The sequence below is a fragment of the Drosophila kikkawai genome, chromosome 3L (genome assembly GCF_030179895.1).
Source record: "Drosophila kikkawai strain 14028-0561.14 chromosome 3L, DkikHiC1v2, whole genome shotgun sequence".
Classification (NCBI taxonomy): Eukaryota; Metazoa; Arthropoda; class Insecta; order Diptera; family Drosophilidae; genus Drosophila; species Drosophila kikkawai.
Window position 1 is genome coordinate 17,251,218 of NC_091730.1, and position 8,790 is coordinate 17,260,007.

Consider the following 8,790-nt stretch of genomic DNA (forward strand, 5'->3'; position numbering starts at 1 on the left):
TGGATAGGAAGGATTCTGGTGCTGCCAACTGCAGGCAAAACGTGGAAATGGAGACCGGGACACTTTGACTATTAAGCAGCAGCGACAGGATACAGGATACACAGGAGCAGAAGCAGCTTGAGAGCTCCTCACATTCGATACCCTTTAAATTATGGGTAGGATCATGAGGAGTTGGATAGAAAAAGGATCTAAGGTAAGAGAAATATTTATTAATTTACATTATCTATTTATTAAAATGTTAACTAATTTTTAAAACATTTCTTATTGAGTTTTTAATTTGTAATAATTATTTGTAATATTTATTTTCCAATTTAACATATGGAAAAAATAAAAATAATAATGATGTTCTCTAGTAAATGCAACTGGTTCTCCAAAGGATATCCAACAGTTGCTAATCGCCTACGCTTGTCCTTCTTGGACCTTCCACAACCCACTCCGCATAATCCTTTCCTCTTCCTGTCGCTTTTTCTTCTACTTCTGCAGGGGGCTATTCGATGACAATCAATGGTTTTTGGTCTGCTGCACACACACTGGACCCAAACTTGACTCAAACTCGCAATCGGAGGAGTCGAGGCTACTTCTGGAGTCCTGCGACGATGTGTATGCATGGGCATGTGTGCCGTGTCCTGTTTTGGGGTCCTCCGGTTGCTGCTGCCTGCCACGCTTCATAAAGGATTCAAATTCGAGTGCATCAAGCGGAGCAGGGCAGAGCTAGAGTTGAGTGGAGTGGCCGGTCTAATTCCAAATAAATGAAGTGTATGGCAAACAATGTGGTCGAGGACTCCCTGGAAGGAGCACCTCAAATCTGCTGGACAAACTTTATCGTCCTTCACAGGCCAACACCAACTGTGCTCGGTATTTCCTCTCAGCTCGAGTATTTTCCTTCTTTTTTTTTTTCTCTACTTTGTGGTTTTCTGGTGTCTCCTGCCATAAATGCATTTGGCTTTGGCTTTTTCTAGTCCCGAGTTTTGCCCAAAAATTAATTAACTCTGGCCAATGCGGAATATTGGAACCCTGCGGGCCATGTTACTCTCGGGCTCCTTTGTGGCCTCTGTTGCTGTGTCTATCTGGGCCTAACTAATTAAAAAGTCAACAGAAACCAATCATAACATTGTGTTGACAATTTTTTTCGGAGATTACTCAAAGACTTTATTAATGGGGATGTAAAGGTTTCATTAGCTACGGGAGGAGGAAGGTTTATACTATGGAAACTTGGGATAAATGTTTATATTATGTGGCAATTACCTTAAGAAAATGCAAAATAAATCTAAAATCTAAGTAAAATATATATAACTTAATGAATAATATAGACTTACTTTATCCTGTTTGCTTGAACAACCTTCTGTTAGGTTATACTTATGAAAACACCTGAAATATTTAATAAATATATAATTATTATATATTATTTCCCTTTTCCAGAGCATTTATAATTCGCTTTCAAACCTTAAGCTTATTTATTAAACCCTCCTCATTCAACAAAAAGGGAGACTTAATCAAGTGCAGCATTTTGTTGTTTCCCTTCAATTTCATGTGCAGCCCGAATTGCAACCGCCCAAAGCTGTCAATCAGACTGTTGCAGGTGGTGCATTGATAGCCACCCTTTAGAAAGCTGGAAAAAGGGGAAGGAAGATCCTGCCGAACTCAAGGCATTTGGCTAAATGTCGCTGATTGCTTTGCGAGACAAAAGGCGGAAAAAAGCGGCCAAGTCCTTGCCAGTCAAACATTGCATAAAATCCCATTTAATGCCAAGCAGACACATGTGTTTGCCGCTGCAGCACTCAAGAACACTTGAAATAATATCTCAGTTAATGTAAAAACATATTTGAAAATTAAGAAATTTATTTCAGTATATTTCCCAATACCTAAAAGGTTTAAGAAAGTTGTTTATGAACCTGAAATCTTTTGTTGAATAAGTAGAATTATATCTTAAATCTCCGTTTCATAAATCCTTGTAATAACCTTTAGATAAATTAAAATTTCTCTCCGTGCACCGCACCACCCACAGCCGCCAACATCGAGTGCAGTTTTCTCTGCCATTCTAATGGAATTTTCCTCATGACTTAATTTAAACAATAAATGCGCTCAATTGAATGCAATTTTCATTCGTTGGTTTCGCTTCTCTTTTGGTTTCGTTTTTTTCTTTTCTAAAAATATTGTAAGGGATATTCGAGCCACGTCCTACTAAAGGATCCTGCGGTTACACACCACTGATAAAGCCACTTGAGTGCAGCATGGGGGGAAGTCCCGTCAGGAGCACTTTTTCGATGACGTTTGCAGTTTCTTTTGTGCCTTCGTCCTTTGTGTGTTGTTTCCGTTTGCTTTGCTCGCTTAATAAACGTATACAATTTGTTAATTTGTACAGGATCAAACATGAAAGTCGTCGTCTGCTGCTGCTTCCTGCTGCATCCTGGTAATTAGTTCCTCTTGCTAAAGCCAAACTCCGAGAAGCTAATTAGATTTTGGGCGAGGCGAAAAAAAATTTCATTAAACGCATGCGACGGCGACAGGATAAAGTCGGCAAAAAAGGCTTAAGTGGCGAGTGGAGATTTATGGGAAATGAGTTCGAAAGGAAATAGAAAAAAGGATATGCTCTTAGGAGGAGGGAAAAATATATATAAACTTAATTATCAAGGTTTAATAAAGGTTATAGCAAAATAAATTAATATAAAAGTAATAAATAAATATGAAATAAATTAAGTAAATATCCAGAGACCCTTCAAATTTAATAACAAATCTAGCAAACAATTTAAAAATATTTTTTATCTGCCCAATTAAATATTCTAAAATTCCCATTAAATTAAATTGAAGCCAACTTAAACTCTTTATGCAAATGAGCAGCAGTTCAAACAAATTAATTCAGCTCTTCTAACCGGCAAAACCGAATGACAGCAAAAAATCAGTGTTTCATTAATTAAATTAAAATCCACTTAGAAGCTCATTAAATGCAAATCTCAGCGGGTAAAGTTAAACATAGAAAAAACACAACCAAATCCGAATCGAATGGCGGAAAAGGAAAAACAATTCTAACCACAAAAACGCATTAAATGATTTGCGTAATTTACACAAAACAAAAACAAAAACAACCAATTGGGCAAAAAAATAAGGGTAAACCGAAACCAAATGGCAAAAAATAAAAATAAAAAAATAAATAGCGGACGGCAACCGCATGTTAATTAAAAATCAAACTAATTTCCTAATTGCAAAGCTTACCAATCATTAAACACCAAAACGGGGAAAAACCCCGAAACGCATACCGAAAAAATCCCATGAAATTCCTTTGATTTACAACCCATGGTCATGGGGGGACGGAGAACGGACCATTTGACCAATTGTCACACGATTAAGCAGACAAATTTGAAAATAATTTTTCATTAAATGCAATGCAAATCAAATGGAAAGCCAATCTGTGGCAGATGTCCGGGGAGGAGGGTGTGAGGAGGTGCGACCAGAAGGGGGTAACACTGCATTAATCCTGTTACATGTCCATGTTCAGCGGCGGCTTTATAAAATTGTGTGAGAAAGATGAGTGCGACACTGTTTGTGGTATGATCTGATATCCTTTTTATCAAATGTTTAATATAGGGTAATTTTAGAGGTATAAGGGGATTGGGAATATAATGAATTTCAAAAGTTTAAACAAATAAAATTGATTTTAATAGAGTTAGCTTTGTATTTTTATTAGGAAATCCTTGAGCCAAGGAAATATATTTATATTATTTATTAAATAAATAATTAAGAAACAAACTTGCAAAATATAAATTTAAAATTTAAAGTAAAGAATTTTATATATTTTTTAATATTTATTCATTAAAGGATATCAAACATTCGTTACCCTAAATTTCTTAACATGTTTGTAACCTTTTTGGGCTTAATTAAAATCCGCAAAGCAATGTGTTTTCCATTCTGCCACAAAAAAAGGAATTTGCATATCACAAGCTGATGCCAAACACACAGAAAAACCTATGCCACCGATATGGATGCAGATATATATATATAAATTTGTGCAACATGTCTATGTGCAACATATTGGCGGGAAAGAAGTAAACAGCAAAACAAACACACATTTGGACTCAATAAATTTCCATTTATTTGCGTAAATCATTTATTTTGCGTAATTTTCAGCTTAATTTCCAGCGAGAAAAAGAGTTCGAGTTCGAGTCCGGGGGCTTTTCGAGGGTTTATGAGGGAAACCCTCATAAATCAATTAGGACGCTGTGTGCCAGATTTTGGCAGCCAATTTTTGGTTTTGCGGCTTATTTGCTTTGCATAATTTTTTTTTTTGTTGTTGTTTCCCCTCTGTGGAATTTGTTTTGACATTTTGCGGTGCTGAATTTGGGTTTCGGTTTTGGTTTTTTGCTCAGGTGTTAGGTACACATATGATACATGTGCGTGCATCTCCGTTTTGGTTATGATTAATTGCGCGTTTCAGGCTGATTTATGAAGTGCCCTCGCTCTAAGCCAGTTGCAACTCATTACTTTAGCCAAAAGGGTTGCAAAGATGGACCATTGGGCGTTGGCCAGGCAATTAGTGTAATGGATGTGGAGTAGTTTGGGGTTTACAGCAAAGAGGGGATACCAGGGATTTAGTTAAAGAGATTCCCCAGGAATTTATTAGAAAAATTTTGTGAGATTAATACAAGTCTCTTTAGCTGCCAAAAAATATAGTAAATATTGTTAAGATAATTTTAAATAGATAATATATTTTTAATAATATTCAAAAGGCTTCTTAAAACTTCCCAAATATTCTTCAAAAATATCTAAAACAATGTAAAATTAACCCCTTCTTTGATCTAGACTCCTTTTCCCACCCTTCGGTTCCTGTGATTCCTGCAAGTGAAATGTTTACACAATCGCCGCTGAGTTCGGTTGCCCAAAGACCAAACTTCAACAATAGCAAAAACAAAACTCCGTTCCCAAAAAAGCCGACTAACCAAACAAATGCCGGCAGCTAGCGGGATATTTCCGGATATATACGCGGCCGGAACCGCGACTTCTTCACGGCGCAATCAAGCGTATGAGCAATTTCACGTGGCAATTAAAACAAAGACGCAGAGCGCCGGCACACGTAAAGGCTTTGCAGCTGGGAATCCTTTTCAGCCTTTTCAGACCGAAAATTGCTCTCACAAGCGGAATCAGCAACAGCTTCTCAACTTTTTCTCGCTGAGAGTTTTTCTTGAATTAACTTGACAGCCAACGGCGTCCGTTTGCGAGTGCCAGCGACAAGAACAATAAACACGAAAAGTTTGATTCTCTTCAAGGGTATGAAATAAGGTGATACCCTATAAAATATATAGGATTTTCTATGAAAATTATTTATATTATTGACCATCTAAATCAAGATGCTATTATTAGGGAAAGTCACACAAAGACATCTTTTTTAATTTAAGAAAAATCTATCCTTAAAATGTATCTCTTAATATTAATAAAAAACTTATAATATTACTTTGCTCTCCTTAATATTTTCATCAAGTCCAATATACCCTATCCCGAAACTGAATAATATAATTGCCCTCACTTCCATTCTTCCTGAACAAAGTTAAACAAATGTAATAATTGTCCAGGCAAACTTCTGTGCAAACACTGGCGGCAGTCGAAGGCTTTTGGTCCTGTCGGCACGTTCATCCTGTCGGCATGGATTCGGGCAATTTGCTGTTTTTCCTGCTAATGTTTGTCGCCACTACTTTTTAGGGCCGAGAACTGTGATTGTTTCTACTTGGGATTCCGCTCTCTAACAGGATTTGTTTGGACTGAGGCGCGTGTCCTGCTAATGCGCCTGGGGGTGTTAAAGTCATCCCACTGCCACTGCCACTGAGATACTCAATGGGTTCTATTATTTTTGTGTGATTCGATTTTGATTTTTGACGAATTTGTGTTAGTTTTTTGTCCGACTGCGTGGCGTGTGTCCGTGTAAATATTTTGCAATTGTTTGTTGGCATTTGTGCGTGTGCCTCACGCACTCTACGCACTCCGCTGGATTCGGGACTTTCAAGGACCTTCCAACCCTAGATAACAAAGGCACGAGACACGTTTTCCATTTAAGTTGATGCAATTTCTCAATTGGAAATTAGAAAATGAAGTCATTTGAAAAGGTTTTCAAGGGTTTGCGGTGCTCGATATCATGGTAAAATGGGATCGGTGTGTGGATCTCGAGTGGTTCAACCATGGGCGTGGCATTGGTGGGTTTATAATGGCACTCTCTGTGCATCATAATAATGGGTTTAATTTGACAGAAACTGGGAGCGTGAATTGAGAGCAGTAATTAGAGTAATACTAGGGATAGGAAGTTGGAATACTATAATATAATTCTAAAGAAAGAAAGAAATTTATATAAAAATTGTTACTATCTTGTTTTAAATAAATTAATTTAAATAAAATATTTTGTTTCCAACATTTTTAAACCTTCAAGATAGTACTAAAACCTAAATATTTATTTATAATTTTAAATGACAATTTTTGGAAAGATTTTTAAGCTTAAAAATGCCTTAACTAAGCCAAAAATGTATTCATTTCAATTCTAAAAGCGGGAAAATTTCTTTTATTTTTCAAATTGGCTAGAAAGGCTAGCCTATTGATATTGAAAAAAAATATATATGATTTATAGGGTCGGAAATACCTATACCTTCACTGCGTAAAAACCTCTAACTAATATCATATTATAATATCCCTTAAAGGTATACTAACTCCCCTGAGACCCCAGCTCAATTAGCCCCACCCTGCAAAATTCAAGTACCTTTTCCCATATAGAATCCCATTCCATAACTAAATTTAACACTTACCAAAGCGTTGATGAGTGAAAACAAGCGTTAATGTGCTTAGGTCTTGGAAAAGCAAAAATCAAATCATACTTTTGGGCTTAGCTCCTGCAGGAAAAAATCTAAAAAAAAAATATAAACTATGACAAAAGCAAACAAAGAATCCTGGGCTTCAACCCCCTTCAAAAAATATGCCAAGAGCGAGCGGAAAAAAATCAAATGTTCAAGACAACGCCGGCATGGAACACGTGTCTCTTTCTGGGAGCTTACAACCCGGACACGTGACCACCATCATGTTTGCTCACATTCACGACTGACTTGACTGACGTACGAGTAAATGACGATGATGGAGACCCGGTCCTGGGAGGAGGACGAGGACGACCATGAGCTAAGGCTACGGCGATCAATCAAGGTCCAATTGACAATGCATAAATGGAAAATCAGGTACAGTTGCCATTGACCAAAGTTTAGATATTTATTAAACAAGCTAGAAAATTAATAAAATCTTTTAAAAATATATTTTTTAAAAGTTTACAAGTTACAAGCCACCATTTAATTTTAAAGTCAAGAGTATATCCTTTATTCCTCCCATTAACCAAAGTCCCTTTTCGTTCACTCATCCCTCTGAAGGCCCAAAACACTGTTGTCCATAAATTTCCGCACTTCAATTTGGCAAATGCATTGGCATCGGCGTTGACTGTAATTAAAATTGCATTCGCATCTAATTAATTGGTATGCAAAAACCAGAGCCTAAAGGAGCGACAGGACGGACTAGTTGGAGAAATTGCGAAATGCAAATTGCAAATCATCATCAGGCCACCGGCCGCACCGAATGCAATTTATACACCCCCCAAAAACAAGGGGTTTTTCGAATGTGTCTCTGTGTCCAAGGGGTTGACCGCCATGCAATTAAAGGAGGAGAGTGGTATTTAAAATCGGCCCAAGGGGGCGTCGACCGAAATCCTTCCGGCTTACAGCGATTCCAAGTCACGGATTGCAAGGATTTCCTCTTCCAACTGCTGCACTCTGTCCAAATTCGAGTGCAATGTGTTGACGTCACGACACCTTCAGCTGCAACCCCTCTTCCTTTAACACGCCTGCCTGGTCCTCGTCCTCGTCCTTGATTCAGCCGTATATACCCAGCCCCCGAGCACGGCTTTTGTCTGGTGCATTGTGCTTTTGACTGGCCTGGGCCATGACATGATTGGCTTTTAACGCTCAAATAAGCTTAATTGAATTTCTTTTCATTTGCTAACAAAGTTTCTGGCTCCTAACTCAGCCTGAGCTGGCTGGGATTTGTTAATTAAAAGTGAATTAGGCAGCAGAGAGAGAGAGAAAGCTGCAGGGATTTCATTTCGAAAGGGATGGACTGGCTTTATAACCGACTAAAAGGCTTAAATTGCTGCACGCCTACTGATAAATTTGAAGGCTTGACCAATAGTGATGACGGGAAAACTAATGACCACAAGAATATTATCTTTAATTAATTTTAAATCAGAGTTTTCCAATTAACAATCCCATTCCATTCATATTTTTCAAGCCTCATATTCATAAATATCTCTCACACAACCCAATTTCTGCGGATTTAATTATAGAAATATTTGCACTTAATTAGAAACGAGGTCAGCCAACTATAAATATTAAATTGTGCGCAAGCTGCAAATTAATGAAATTTGACTAATAAAATTATGTTTAATCAAAGGCGAGCAAATAAAAATTGCCATGGTAGCGCCATGAAATGTCAAAGTAAATATCCATATCCCCCGCATCGTCCTTTTTTGACCGCAGCGTGTCCATCAAAGGATATCTGGCCTGGCATATGGGAACTATCAAAATTAATGGGTCGCTCGTTTCGCAGAGCAACCGCAAAAAAAATAAACACATATGAGGGAAATAAAATTTAAATACCTGCACAAAAAAGGAGCGGTGCAAAAAATTCGCGGCAACTGCAGTGACATTTTAGCTATCAAAAATGTATTTGCATATAAATTAACGATCCCAAAAATACGCCTTTTTTTAATAATGCAATTTAAACATA